Genomic DNA, 14,507 nt, shown 5'->3' on the forward strand with positions numbered 1-14,507 from the left:
ATTGTGTATATTCTGGGTGTGAGAAATGGCTGCCTTTCCATTTCTTCTCCTCGCCTATGTTACCCATACCCTGAGGCGTTGAATCTTGACCTAGTGTCTCTAGGACATAGTGTTAGGTGGAGACCGTTTAATTTCCATCTGGCCAGAAATTTCCTGCTATGAAAAGACTGCCATCTTTCCTTCCAATACTTTGGAGCTCTTTTGATGCCTGTTCCTTTGTAAGCCAGGTTCTCCAGCCTCTCATCAGTTCTGTGACTTCCCTCTTGTCTTTCCAGTAAATTCCCTTCGGAATTGATTCAGAATCAGTTTCTATTGCTTTCAATCCAGAATGCCGGGTGATATACACACTGACAACCATTCTGCATCGTGACTATTGGCAAATCCTTTCCTTCAGGTCCATAAACGTTAGCAAGGAAGCATTTTCAGTATCCAAATAAAATTAAAAGTAAAGGCTAACTGCTATAACATAACACTTCACCCACAAGGATCTCATAAAAACACCAAGGGCCATGCTATATCAATTCAAAGCTTTAACAGTGTTTTCATGTCATAAAAACACATTTTAGGCTCCAATATGATCTGAGAATTAATGTTCATAGTAGCCACAAATGAGTGGACTCAGAGAGATCAAATAGCATTTTCCGATTTGAAGCAGAAGACTGCAGTGCGTTGCAGGATCTTAGATTATCTCCTGCTCCTGAATTTCCACAGCATCTTAGACACAGTTTTTTTGTTTGGTTGGTTTGGTTTTTGTTCTTCTTTTGTTTTGTTTTTTGGTTGGTTGTTACTCTAGCTGTTCTTTAAAGCCTTTTGATGAGAACGACATAGACTTTGGCCAGTTTTAGCTACTCTCAGTGTTCTGGAGATAACCTGCTAATGTTCTAATTTCTTCGTAATTAAAGTGTTTCTGAAGGGGTGCATGGGATTTGTAAGAAGTCTCTCATGACAGCAGAGCCAAGCAGAAGACCCAAGTCATCAGCTTGTTTCCTATAGTCTTTTACGTAATAACATTCCCACCATAGACCCTGAGATTCTTAAAGCAGCTTTAACTCAACGAAGCAAGCCTTCTCCTATGGGTCCAGAAACCAAAGCAGCTTTTCTTTTTTTTTTTTTTTTTTAATTTTTTTTCAACGTTTTTTATTTATTTTTGGGACAGAGAGAGACAGAGCATGAACGGGGGAGGGGCAGAGAGAGAGGGAGACACAGAATGGGAAACAGGCTCCAGGCTCTGAGCCATCAGCCCAGAGCCTGATGCAGGGCTCGAACTCACGGACCGCGAGATCGTGACCTGGCTGAAGTCAGATGCTTAACTGACTGCGCCACCCAGGCGCCCCCCAAAGCAGATTTTAAAACAGGAAGCTGACATAACTGGCTTTGAGTTCTGTCCTAAGGAGATATTTTGTCAGCTTTGGCTCTATTTACTTAGCTAGTGGGTTAACCAGGGTAACAAGTTTGACTCGAAAATATATTTCTTCAAAAGAATGCAAACAAAGCCACCATCCCTTCAAAAACCTGCAGTGGGGCTAGAGGCTCCTGGTTGTGTGCCTGTACGGAGAGGTTACATTTGCTTCCCCCCCCCCCCCCCCCCCCCCCCCCGTATTGACTGTTAGCTCATCTCTCCCTCCCCTTCCCCTTTCCCCGCTCCCCTCCCAGTTTACCTGGGTTGCTAACAGCAGGAGCTGCTGTCAGGGCTCCTGAAAAGGTTGTAGATGGAGGATGACACGGCAGTTTCAAGGCTCCCCCAAGCCAGGAGCCTCTGCATCCATTTTAGAGCACAGGGAACGCCCCTCCTCTTGCCACTAATAATTTTGTCTAGTCCCAGGGATTAAAAAAAAAAATCTCCTTCCTGTCCTCCCAGCCATGCCAATTCTCTCCTCCAAAGCATGGACAGTGTCTTCTCACCCCCTGATTTCTGCTGAAGATTTTATTACTGAGCTTCAGTGGTCATTCTAGGAGTTCGACCTGTCTCTCTCCACCTTCCGGTAGACAATTCTCTTCCCTGTCCTGGTTCCCCTGGGTTCTTCTTCAGAGACACCTCTTGGCTTGGGAGGTCCCTCTGGTTCTACTCACCACTAAAGTTACTCCTCCCTCACGGTCCCTGGTATTCCTGAATTTTCACAGTATCTTAGACACAATCCTCTCTTTTTAAGGTACCATTTTGCACCAATTCTTTATTTTTCCTGTCCTTACTATGGACCAGGTATTGTAAGCACTGGAATATAGCAGTGATAAAGTCACACGTGTTCCCCATTCTCGGAGCTTACCACCCGGTACATGGAACAGAAAATTAATATGATAAAAGGTGGGGGGGGGGGGGCATGGGTGCTCTGGGGATAATGGCAGGGCCCCTAACCTACATTGCTGGGATGGGTGATAGACTTCTCCTTGATAAAGCAAGAGCTAAATGAGCAGGGGGATTAAGTAGGAGTTGGCTAGGTGAAGTAGGTGAGTTTAGAAACCAAGGCAACAGAACTTCTTATTATTTTTTTTATCAGTTGTATAGTTAATTTATTCACATTGTAAACTTTTTGGAAAAATAGAAAATGGTAAAGAAGAAAAAATCAATTACCTTAAATAATTTGCTATCCAAATATCACTGACCATTATTAACATCATGACACTTTTTCCTCTCACCTTGGGAATTTGTGGTAGGGGATGAGAAGGTTACATAGAGATGAGCTAGATTTTGTATTTCTCAAATTGTTTATTGAATGTACAATTTTGAACACTGCTTTTTTTCACTTAAAATTGTACTCTAAGCTTTGCTTCACTCCATTAAAGCTTTCAAAAACATCATTTCAATGGCTCATTTAGTCTTTCTACATGAGTCCTTCCTGGCTCTTCTCGTTCCTATGGTCATACCAGTAATCTCTCTTGTTCACACCTCCAAATTAGACTTACCTTTCTAGCACTCCTTTGGAATTGATAATATGGTCACGTGTGTAATCTCCATCATTTGCATGAATGTAGAGTGGCCCAGTGCCCCCAGAGAGTTAGATCAAATGTGCCTAAATAAGGGATATTCCAGGCATCATCTTTCACTACCTTTGAGACTCCCTTCTGTGTGTGGTCAGTAAATGTTCCCGACTAATCTATCAATTGATGTTCCTTTAAAGCATAAACAAGGATCAAAAGCTAACAAACCTTGGTTGAATCCACTCTGAACCTTATTTGACTCCTTTCATTGGGCAACATCTAAATACCTCACACTGTGAGCTATTGATTTTGCAAGTTATCGTGTGTTCTGGAACTTTTTCTTTCGTCAGGGTTGGGGTAAGGGTTAGGACATCTTGTGCCAGGAATTGATAACACTTTCCTGTCTGCTAAAATAGTTAATTTATTGGCAGCTGCCTTGCAAATCTATGCGTAGAAATTACCATCATCATATCTATATTCTCTGATATAATTACTATTATCACCATTGTCAACATCATTATTGTTATTGATCACATCACAGCCTCCTATATGTCAGTCATGTGCTTAGTGTGTTACTCAGATTATCTTACTGAAATTTCAAAATAGCCATCTGAGGTAAGTGTAATTTGCGTTTCTACTTCCAAGAAATTAAGTAAAAAAAAAAAAAAAAGGCTGAGTCGATGATTGAACCAGATTTGTTTGACTCCAGATTGTGTGATGGTAGGAGATAAGGAAGGTGAGAGAGAGAGAGAGAGGTTGAGAGAGAGAGAAGGGAGACAGGAGGACATCAGAGAAGATTAGAGGATATCTTCACTTTAGGGAGATTTGAGGTAACACATTACACTTTATATTTCTTATTTTATTTATTATTTTTTTTTAATTTTTTTTTCCAACGTTTATTTATTTTGGGGACAGAGAGAGACAGAGCATGAACGGGGGAGGGGCAGAGAGAGAGGGAGACACAGAATCGGAAACAGGCTCCAGGCTCTGAGCCATCAGCCCAGAGCCCGACGCGGGGCTCGAACTCACGGACCGCGAGATCGTGACCTGGCTGAAGTCGGACGCTTAACCGACTGCGCCACCCAGGCGCCCCTATATTTCTTATTTTAAAAAGGACATCGGGTAAAAGAACAATGTGTGTGCTGGGGCTGAGAACCCAAAGGCATCTATGGAAAAGAAAGATGTTGCTCATTTGCAGTCATGAATTCTATTTCACCACAAATATTACTATCATACCGGTTGCTTTCTTTTCTGTACTAAAGGCAAGTCTTTCTGGTCTTTTTCCTTCCAGCCTCATTTAGTCCTGGAGTCAAACAGAAGTCCAAGATGCTGTTTTTTTAGGCTTAGATAAATGATAATGTGGCCTATTTGTGAATGGGCTTCTTGAGGGTATAATTACATACTTTTATTTCTGTTTACTTTTCTGTTTCTCTTAAAGAAGATTTTATCTTTCTCTAACTTCTATCCTGGCAATAAATATAGCACAGAAAACATTCACATATTTTATATTAACCACATTTTTAATTTTCCATACAATATCATGTTTTGACATCTTAAAATGCCTTCTGGCTGGGAAGAAACTGCCCCTCCTTGGGCTAGCCAATTCTTAGAGACCGCAAAGTACCCAGGCTGGAGACTGTCTTTGACACGGAAACTAACCAGCCTAGGGCTGTGCTTTCTCCATCAACCCATACACCCCAGAAGGCAATATTCCTTTGCCTCAATCATCCCAATGTGTTGGTTCAAACACTCTTCAGGAGCTTCACTGGTGTACTGTGAAATTGGCCCCCCACAAGCAAAAGGCAAGGAGAGACAGAAGAAAGAGGCAGGCTACTCCAGATTGGTAGGTGGCAGGTATAAAAAGCAAGGCAGGTTTAATTTACTCATGAGGCTTATGTTGGGTGGCCTGAGATGAGTCCCTCTCCTTACTCACACAGCCAAATCTTCAAAGTTTATATAGAGCCTTAACTGGGGTAAATCACTTATACTAATCCAGAGGGTCTCAACACTACATCACTATCTCAAGGCTATGTCCCTGGGGCAGCCTGTGGGAGCAGGGAAGGCAAACTGAATGCAAATGCCAAGGACAGGGGAGGTGGTGAGGAGTCTCCGATTGCCAGGGTCCAGCTGGGGGGTCAACTGGCAGTCAGGTCTTCTCTATGACCTCCCCCAGCACAGGACAAATATCAGGTAACTAGAGATCTTCCCTATAACCCCCAAACAGCTGAACTTATTTAAACTAGCCATCCTAAAGAGTTTACCTTGTCCTGACTTGTCTTTCTCGTGGAAACCCCAATAAAGTCTCTGGTCTAAACCCGTCTCTTGCTCCTGCTTCTGCTTCCTGCTAAATCTGGTGTTCCTCCTGTGACCCTGTGTGGTGAGCCATGGCTCTTGTTTCTAGGGGAACTGTGGGTAACATTAAACCTTTCTTTCAATGCATTGACCTCTACATGTTGTCACTCAGTCACCTTTTAAAAAATGAAGACCTAGGCACAGAACCCATTTCAGGAATGGAATTTGTGGCAGACAGATTCTAAAGGTGCTCCCCTGCACTCTGTGTTCCTTGCCTCCTGGTGAGCATGTCTATGTAGAACCTCCTCCCCTTGAGTGTGAGCAGGACATATGACTTACTGCTACCCAGCAGAATGTGGCAAAGATGACAGATGCCACTTTTCTAATTATATTCCATTATATAGGATTCTGTTTGGCTAGGAGACTCATTCTTGAGACTTCTCTTGCTGATTTGATGAAGTAAGTGGCTATGTTGGGGAAGCCTTCATAGCAAGAAACTACAGGCAACCTCTAGGAGTTGAGGGAGGCCTCCAACCTCCAGTCTCCAGGCAGCAGTCTAGGGCCCTCAGTCTTACAACTTCAAAGAAACAAATTCGGGGAACAACCTGAGTGAACGTGCAAATGAATTCCTTCCCTTTGAGTCTCCAGAAAAGAATGCGGCCCACTTGGCATGCCTTGATTGTAGTCTTGTGAGACCCTAAGTATAAGACTCAGCTAAACTGTTCCCAAACTCCCAGAGAAACTATGACATAACATATGGGTGGTTTTGAGCTGCTAAATTTGTGATAATTTGTTGTGTAGTAATAGATAACTAATACAGCGTTTGACTGTAACCTAGTTTCTTTTTCTTTCCTACCACTCATTCATTATAGAAGTCACCTTGACCCCTGCATCACCAGAATCATGGGTCCTTTATAGGTCCTCTCAGTGACTTTACCACCCATACCGTTTGAAACTCTCTACTTCAGTGTTGAACTAGAAGCACAAATCAGAATCAATACGAAACTTATTCAAACTATACATGTCCAGAAGCCTTCTAAGAGATGCTGAGTCAGATCTGAGAGGAGAGTAGTAGGACCTGAACATGTGAATTTTTAGAAAGTAACATGGGACACCTGGGTCAGTCAGTTAAGCATCCGACTCTTGATTTTGGCTCAGGTCATGGTCTCACAGTTCACGGGATCGAGCCCTGCATCAGGCTCTGTGCCGACCTCATGGAGCCTGACTGAGATTTTCTCTCCCTCTCTGTTCTGCCCTCCCTCCCAAAATAAATAAATAAACATAAAGAGAGAGAGAGAGAGAGAAGGTAACACAAGCAATTCTATGGGGCATTTTCAAAAGGGAGTACTGTCCTGATCCCACCCTGCTGGGATCCTATACTTTCGTCAAAGGATAGTGTTCTTCAAGGTTCCATTTCTGACTCATGACCTTCCTTTCTTCTACATCCTTCTATTGGTCAATATTATCTAATTTTGTAGTTTTATGACTATCCAATTGTTGATCACTGTTAAATCTCCATATCACCCTCAGCTTATACTTTGAGAAATATATGCCTGACAGCTCACTGAAAATACTCAGTTGAGTGTTCCACAGCCCCATCCAACTCAGCACATTGAGAGCTGAACTCACCATGCCATCCTTGTTCCTCAGTCTATTCTCCCACTGGGCTGTGTTCTTTTGACCAGTGAATGGTATACCCCTTATTTCAGACCCTCAAGTCAGAAATCTGTGGAATCATTTTAAGCTTTAAGTCCTTTAAGCGACTCCCTATCATCTACAGAATGATTCTAAATTCCTTAGTCTCCCGAGGCTTCCCTGAATCATCTTCAACCCACTGGTATAGCCTTGATTCTTGCCCTTATGGTCTTAACCTTGATATGCATACCCTGCTTAACTACTTGATGTTAACCATATTTACCATTCTGTTGCGTATTCAATTCATTTTACCCCCCTGCAAAAAGTTTCCTGTGTCTATTCCCCTAACTCTCATCTGATCTGTATGTCATTTCCTCTCCTTTCCTGAAATTTTAGATATATCCAACAGTTCCTTTGGAGTTACTAAAATACGTTATGCGTACATCTTATCACATCGATTCACATATCTATATGGCTTCCTTTCTCTATTGGATGATAAGTGCTTTGAGGGCAGAGATTTCATTTTTGTACCCAGGGCCACGAGGCGTATTTGGCACTCAACTGGACTGAACTGTTGTTAAAAATGACTAACAGCAGGTGTAAGTGCAGTAGTATTGGAGGCATGCTTAGCTCCAGTGAAACCTTGAAATTTAGGATATGGCATGAAGAATTGGGAGAGATGGAGTTAAGGAGGCAGCATACTACATGAATTGCTCTTAGCTCCTCCAGTGAGTGGATAACTTTTCTGGAACCATCATAGGTATTCTAGAGACTGCCTCTGAGGGCTTGGTCAAAGCAATTAACCACTTTTTAAATTCTCTGTTTTATTTTCAAGCCACAACATCATTCAAATTTCTTTAGTTATTGTAGCTAGGTTTTTAGAGAGTCCTGCTACTGTTTGCAAATAAGTCAGCTTAATGGGAATGGGGCAGTGTGGGGCAGGGAGAGGTGTGTGTGAGGGAGACCGAAGGGGAGAACAATCAGATAAAGACAGACGGACGCAGGCACGCATTATGAATACACAGTAAATTCCTATGAATACACAGCTTGCTTGCTCTGACGTTCTTTCTCTAAACCGTGCACTGGAGTGAAATTTCTACGAAAAGTGAGTGACGGCAAGTGTGATTGGGGTTAGCTTAGGCACCGCAAAAGCCCCTTAATGGTTGTCAACTGGAACAAATCAAGGCCTAGATTTGTCTTTTCCTTTATCTTTTAAGTTCACAGATAATTAGAGGGTATCTTGTTTATTTTCTTTTCATGCGTTCCTACCTTGTGGAAGAAAGCCAAGAACGATAATACTGCACACTCACTTTCTTTGCTTTCCTTCAGTCCTGAAACACAGCTAAGGCTCAGCCTCTGGGAGCTTCAGGGCTAAATCCTGGTGTCGGCTCTGGAATGAAAGTTACTCCCAGTGAATTCTGGGAAAGGGGGAACCACACCTTCCAGGCCACCATTCATGGGATAAAAATTAAGCCAGAGGGTTATAACGCAAGCAAAACAAAAGCAAAATATGGTCGAGCAGAAACAGACTCCATATCTTATTTCTGAAACATTTTCAAGTTCGGGCTTCATGGAAATGTGTGTTTGTGGAAAAATGCTACGTATAATTGATTCAGATAGTTAGCAGGCAGATGTAGTGAAGGATGGCAGATGTGTTTGATGAAGCCAGATGTATAAAAGCCGTCAGATGCGCATGTATTCCTAGCCGAGGACTTGATGAAGTGAAAGGTGAAAGTAAATGTACATATAAATGTGGCTGGTGACAAAGAGGACACCAATATTTAGACATGGGGTAATTCAGTTAGCCTCTGAGCATGAAACCATAGAATCCATAAGCAGTGGACAAACAAGAAAGGAAGAAGACCACTTAATGAGACCAGTTCTTGGGCCTAACAATATTGGAATGCTGTCATTAATGGCACTAACCACTGGCTTTTTATTATCATTTTGTTTAATGTTTATTTTATTTTATTTTTTTAATTTTTTTTTCAACGTTTATTTATTTTTGGGACAGAGAGAGACAGCATGAACGGGGGAGGGGCAGAGAGAGAGGGAGACACAGAATCGGAAACAGGCTCCAGGCTCCGAGCCATCAGCCCAGAGCCCGACGCGGGGCTCGAACTCACGGACCGCGAGATCGTGACCTGGCTGAAGTCGGACGCTCAACCGACTGCGCCACCCAGGCGCCCCTAATGTTTATTTTTGAGAGAGAGAGAGAGAAAGAGCAGTAGTGGGGGAGAGGCAGAGACAGAGGGAGACAGAGGGACAGAGGGAGACAGAGGGAGAACCTGAAGTAGGCTCTAGGCTCTGAGTTGACAGCCCAGAGCCCAACGCGAGGCTCGAACCCACGGACCGCAAGATCGTGACCTGAGCACAAGTCAGATGTTTAACCGACTGAGCCACCCAGGCGCCCCTTCCTTTTTCTGTTTTTAACTGTACAATCTCAGATTCCTCTTCCATGCCTTTCTTCTAATCTTAGTCGTGATTTCGGAATTCTTTGTTAAGCTTCACTTTTATTTTAAGAAAGAACATTTCGTAATTAATTCCAAAATTAAAAATTTAATTTGCAAACGTGGTACTTCTATATTCTCATATTGAATCAGGAGTCATTAATGACAAGAATAACAAGGGGAAAAAAAAAATGGTTGGGCCACGTTTTCATGCTAGCCTGGGTTCTTGTTCTCTCTTTGCTGAAGGGTAAAGCTGTAAGGTTTTCACACACCGTGAGCAGAGCATGGGGAAGAGGAGAAGACACAAGCCAATGAATGAGTCATAGTCAATGGCTCCTGATACTTCGAAGCCCCACTTTTAGCACTGGGAATTTGAGGGAAGGAACAGTGTAGAAAATTGGCCATTTAGAACCATAGAAACCCAGGAATAGCACTTCACAAACTGATACATACCAAACCCACTTCCTGTGCTCTCTCTTGCCTGTTTCCCCAGCAATGACAGCCAGGATGCAGGCTGCCCTTTGAGTAGACCCAGGAGAAGCTGGAGGGAGTTACTCTCTAACTTAAGGGAATGTCTGCCGGAAATAAAATTCCTTTTCTTATATGGGATGACATAAAAGTGTGTATAAATAAAGGTATATTTTATTTGAATTGAACATTGCGATTCATCAACGTGCAGCACGAGTGTTGTTATACTGGTGGCACTTGCCTGTTAAAATAGAAAGTTCACTTTATCGTTTTAGCTTTTTTAAGTCTTTGAAATAAAAGTCCCAGAACAACATAATTTGGCTTTCAGAGGTCGTGTAGAGGGTCTCGGCAGGAGGAATAGAGGGTATAGATCAGCGATTTTCAAGTGTGGCTTTATGTTAGATGAATCTGTGGAGCCATCTACAAGTGTGAGGAGGCTTGAGTTCTACCCCCACAGACACACCAGGGCGGGGCTCCAGTAACGGCATTGTTTCAGAGCTTCTTAGATAATTCGAGTGTGCACCAGGTTGGACAGACCCTGGAAGAGACCAACCAAGCAGGCAGAGACACAAGGTAGTGCTAATATTGCCTAATGAAGTAGTTTCTCGTGGCGAGATGGTCTTAACAAGATACATGAGTTTCAATACATCAGCTATTCAAATCGACCGACTTACACATCCTTGCTCTCTCTGGTTTGGGGCTGGCTGGGCACACTTTGGTTATAATATGGTTTCTCCTGTTGGTCTGACTACTGGACTTGGGCTGACGACGTTAAGGCTGGCATTATGGTTTATGAGATGCTTCTATGTCTCACTACATATGAGTCAATTCACTGACTGCCTACATTGATTAGATTATAGCCTCTTCTAAGACTGGTTGCTGCAATTAGTTTTCCAAAACCTGCTTATTTCTGCGACCCTGAAAACTTGGGGTTTTAAGGCTGTGGGCCAGAGAAAACCACAAGAAATCAACTGAAGCATTGCACCATTGACTGAGGGCTTTTGTCTTCTCTTTGGAGATATCCCTTTGGAAACACTTGTCATTGATCCTAAATGTTATCTTGGTAGATACAACAATGTTGGGCAAGTCTTTTTAGAATTTGACTAATTTTTGTTAACCTGTTGGAAAGAACTACTGGGCCCTAAATGATTTCAAACAAACTCTAGAGCAAGTTTTTGGGTTTAGGTCACCGCGAGCTTGTGTTACCATTCAGGACAAAACGAAACAGTCACAACTGCAAGCAAGTTTTCATGCCATGTGATTTTACACATGTCATTTATTCTTTTCGGGTATAGTTTTCCTCCATGCAAAGCAAGAGGGTAAGGTTATATGGAAATATCTCTAGATTTTCTCGAATCCTAAAATAACATTCCCCTCTGTGACTACGGTCCTTTTGAAGACGAAATTTCCATTTTGCAACAGGTTTAGTTTTATAGAAAAGTTGGGATAATAGTACAAAAAGTTCACATATTGTTAGCATCATGCATGAAACTGCTACATTGGCTATAATTAGTGAACAAATATTTATACATTATAATTAACTACAGTCGGTAGTTTATCTCTATTTACGTAGGTTTTACCTCATGTTCCTTTCCTGTTTCAGGATTAGTTGCATTCAGGATGCCTGCCACATCATGTTCAGGAGTCATGTCTTCTTAGGTTTCTCTTGGCTTTGACCCTTAGATTTTCCTGGTTTGTGATGGCTCTGATTGTTTGGAGGAGTACCAGTCGGGCATTTCAAGTATGTGTCTCAATTTTCCCCGGTACTTTTCTCATGATTAGACTGACCTAATGAATTTCGAGTGACGATTATAGGATCAAAGAGGCATTTTCAATGGATCCTATCACAGTATACCAACATGGCTGATAAGTGATAAATGTTGCTGTTGACCGTGGTCACCTGGCTAATGTAATGTTTGTCATGTTTCTCCCCCGCCCCTTTCTATCCTCATTCAAGGCCAGTCTATCCTCCTACACTTAAGGAAAATGGAGTTTTGCCTCACCGCCCAGAGAGTAGATAACCGTATACATTGTTTGGAATTCTGGTGCAAGGGAGATTTGTCTCTTCTCCCCCACTTAAGTTATCATTTATTTATAACAGCTTGGAATCATGGAGATTTATTTTGTACTTTAAGTTATAAATCAATATTACTTTCTTTTGTTGCTGAAATTGTTCCATCTCTGTCTACTGGAAGTTCTTTCAGTGGGATCCTGGGTCCCTTTCACATGTCTCTATTATCGATCATTTGTGTGTGTGTGTGTGTGTGTGTGTGTGTGTGTGTGTGTAATTTCTGTCACTATTATATGTGCCAGACCCATCTTGTATATTTCCTGTCCTAATTTTAGAATCAAAATTTCTCCAAGGAATTCTGGCTCTGGTTATTGGAACATAACATTAAAAACCAAGATCTGGGTTCTAGGGGTGCCTGAGCGGCTCAGTGGGTTAAGCATCCACCTCTTGATTTCCGGCTCAGGTCATGATCTCTTGGTTGGTGGGTTTGAGCCCTGCATTGGGCTCTGCACTGACAGCATGGAGCTGGCTTGGGACTCTCTCTCTCTCTCTCTCTTTGCCCATTCTCTGCTCTCTCTCTCTCTTTCAAAATAAATAAATAAACTTTTTAAAAAGTCTTTAAAAGAAAAAAGATCTGGATTCTAGATGTTCTCTTTGCTACTGGGATGCTACTGCTTCTAGGCATGTTCAGCTGACAGAATAGGAAACGTTATGTTTGTACATATCAGCCTGTGTATATACCCATATCTGTAAATGTTTCTATGTGTAACCATCTGTATCTATATTAAGCTAAACGTAAATTTATCCTGGTGTCTTCCATCTAACAAAGATCGTTGTAGTCTTTTCTACTTGCTTACCTACAATCTCACCACCAGCAAGAAACCTGGCTCCCATCATCACCCACCCATTTATTTAATTGTTCAATCACAGTATAATTATGTTGCACTGTCAGAGCTGTGGCCCCATGGGAACAGTGTTATTATACAGCGACTATGTATAGCGCTTTTGCCTTTGCATGTGTAGACTCCATCCATTTCCAAAGTTACTCAGATTAGCGACTTTTCCCCTCACCCTTTCAGTGAGTGTGTTTCATATATTTGTAATACAATGAGATGATTCGATTGTTTTGTCAGGTCCAGCATGCCACCCTACAGTCTTTCAGCCTCCTAAATGGTGTTTTAAAAGTTTGTACACATTAAGATTTCCTCTTTGTGGTATGTAGACGGTGGCATAGTTTGATTTCTGTTGTTGCGAACATTACTTGTACTTCAGCGATTCACCAGTAAATGAAATCAGGTACACAGAAGACACTTTTGATACATGGTCTGGTGATTTTCCAGAGAGTAGAACTTTCTAGAAATATAGTCTGGGGTGCCTGGATGGCTCAGTCAGTTAAGCGTCTAACTCTTGATTTCAGCTCAGATCACAATCTCATGGTTTGTGAGATTGAGCCTCTGTGCGTTGACAGCACAGAGCCGGCTTGGGATTTTCTCTTTCCCTTTCTCTCTACCCTTCCCCTGGTCTCTCTCTCTCAAAATAAATAAATAAACATTAGAAATACAATATGGAAAATTATACACATACACACACACACATATATATATCTTTCTCCTACTGTAAAATATATATATTTCTTTCTCCTATTTTGAAAAGCTCAATTCTTAGTAATATTAATAAATAACTTACTTGCATTTTTCTACAATATAAATAATTCGAAAATAATAGTATCAACATTGCTACAAAAATTAGATTACTAAGTGTACTTTAAGACTTCTTTTCTGTTAAAAAAAAATTTTTTTTAATGTTTAATTTTGAGAGACAGAAAGAGACAGAGGGCAAACGGGGGAGGGACAGAGAGAGAGGGAGACACAGAATCAGAAGCAGTCTCCAGGCTCTGAGCTGTCAGCACAGAGCCCAACATGGGGCTTGAACCCACTAACTGTGAGATCATGACTTGAGCTGAAGTTGGACTCTCAACTGACTGAGCCACCCAGGCACCCCTCAGTTTTTATTGTCATTTGAATGTTGGCTACTGAGGATGAGTAGTCAAAATATTGTGTTTAGCAGTGCCTGGGTGACTCAGTCGGTTGAACATCCTACTCTTGATTTCGGCTCAGATCATAATCCCAGGGTCCTGCGTACTGAGCCCCAACTTGGGCTCCATGCTGAGCATGGAGACTGTTTAAGATTCTCTGTCCCCACCTCTGCCCCTCTCCCCTGCTTGTACTCTATTGTATTTTAAAATCACTTTAATTCACATCTCTATGATTATGTCATCAAGTTGATACATAGGTAAATTTATTTCAGTTTGTTTATATACCTTAGCGATTGCTTTTTAAATGTAATTGCATTTTTGAGTATGAAAACACAAGTATAGAAGAAATTGAGACTATATTTAGATAAATGTAACTTCTCTTCCAAAAATACCTGACTTTTGGGGCGCACGGGTGGTTCAGGTGGTTAAGCTTTCAACATCAGCTCAGGTCACTATCTCACGGTTTGTGAGTTTCAGCCCCGCATCAAGCTCTGTGCTGACAGCTCAGAGCCTGAAGCCTGCTTCCAATTCTGTGTCTCCCTCTCTCTCTGCCTCTCCCTTGCTCATGCTCTCCCTCTCTCTCAAAAATAAATAAACATTAAAAAAAATAGCAAACAAAAATATCTGACTCCACCATGTTTTTTTACCTCCCCTATGATAACCTTTTTATTAATGTTGGTGTTATCTTTACTATTTTTCT

This window comes from Puma concolor, chromosome B1 (genome assembly GCF_028749965.1).
Source record: "Puma concolor isolate L17-30 chromosome B1, mPumCon1.1.hap2, whole genome shotgun sequence".
NCBI classification, from domain to species: domain Eukaryota; kingdom Metazoa; phylum Chordata; class Mammalia; order Carnivora; family Felidae; genus Puma; species Puma concolor.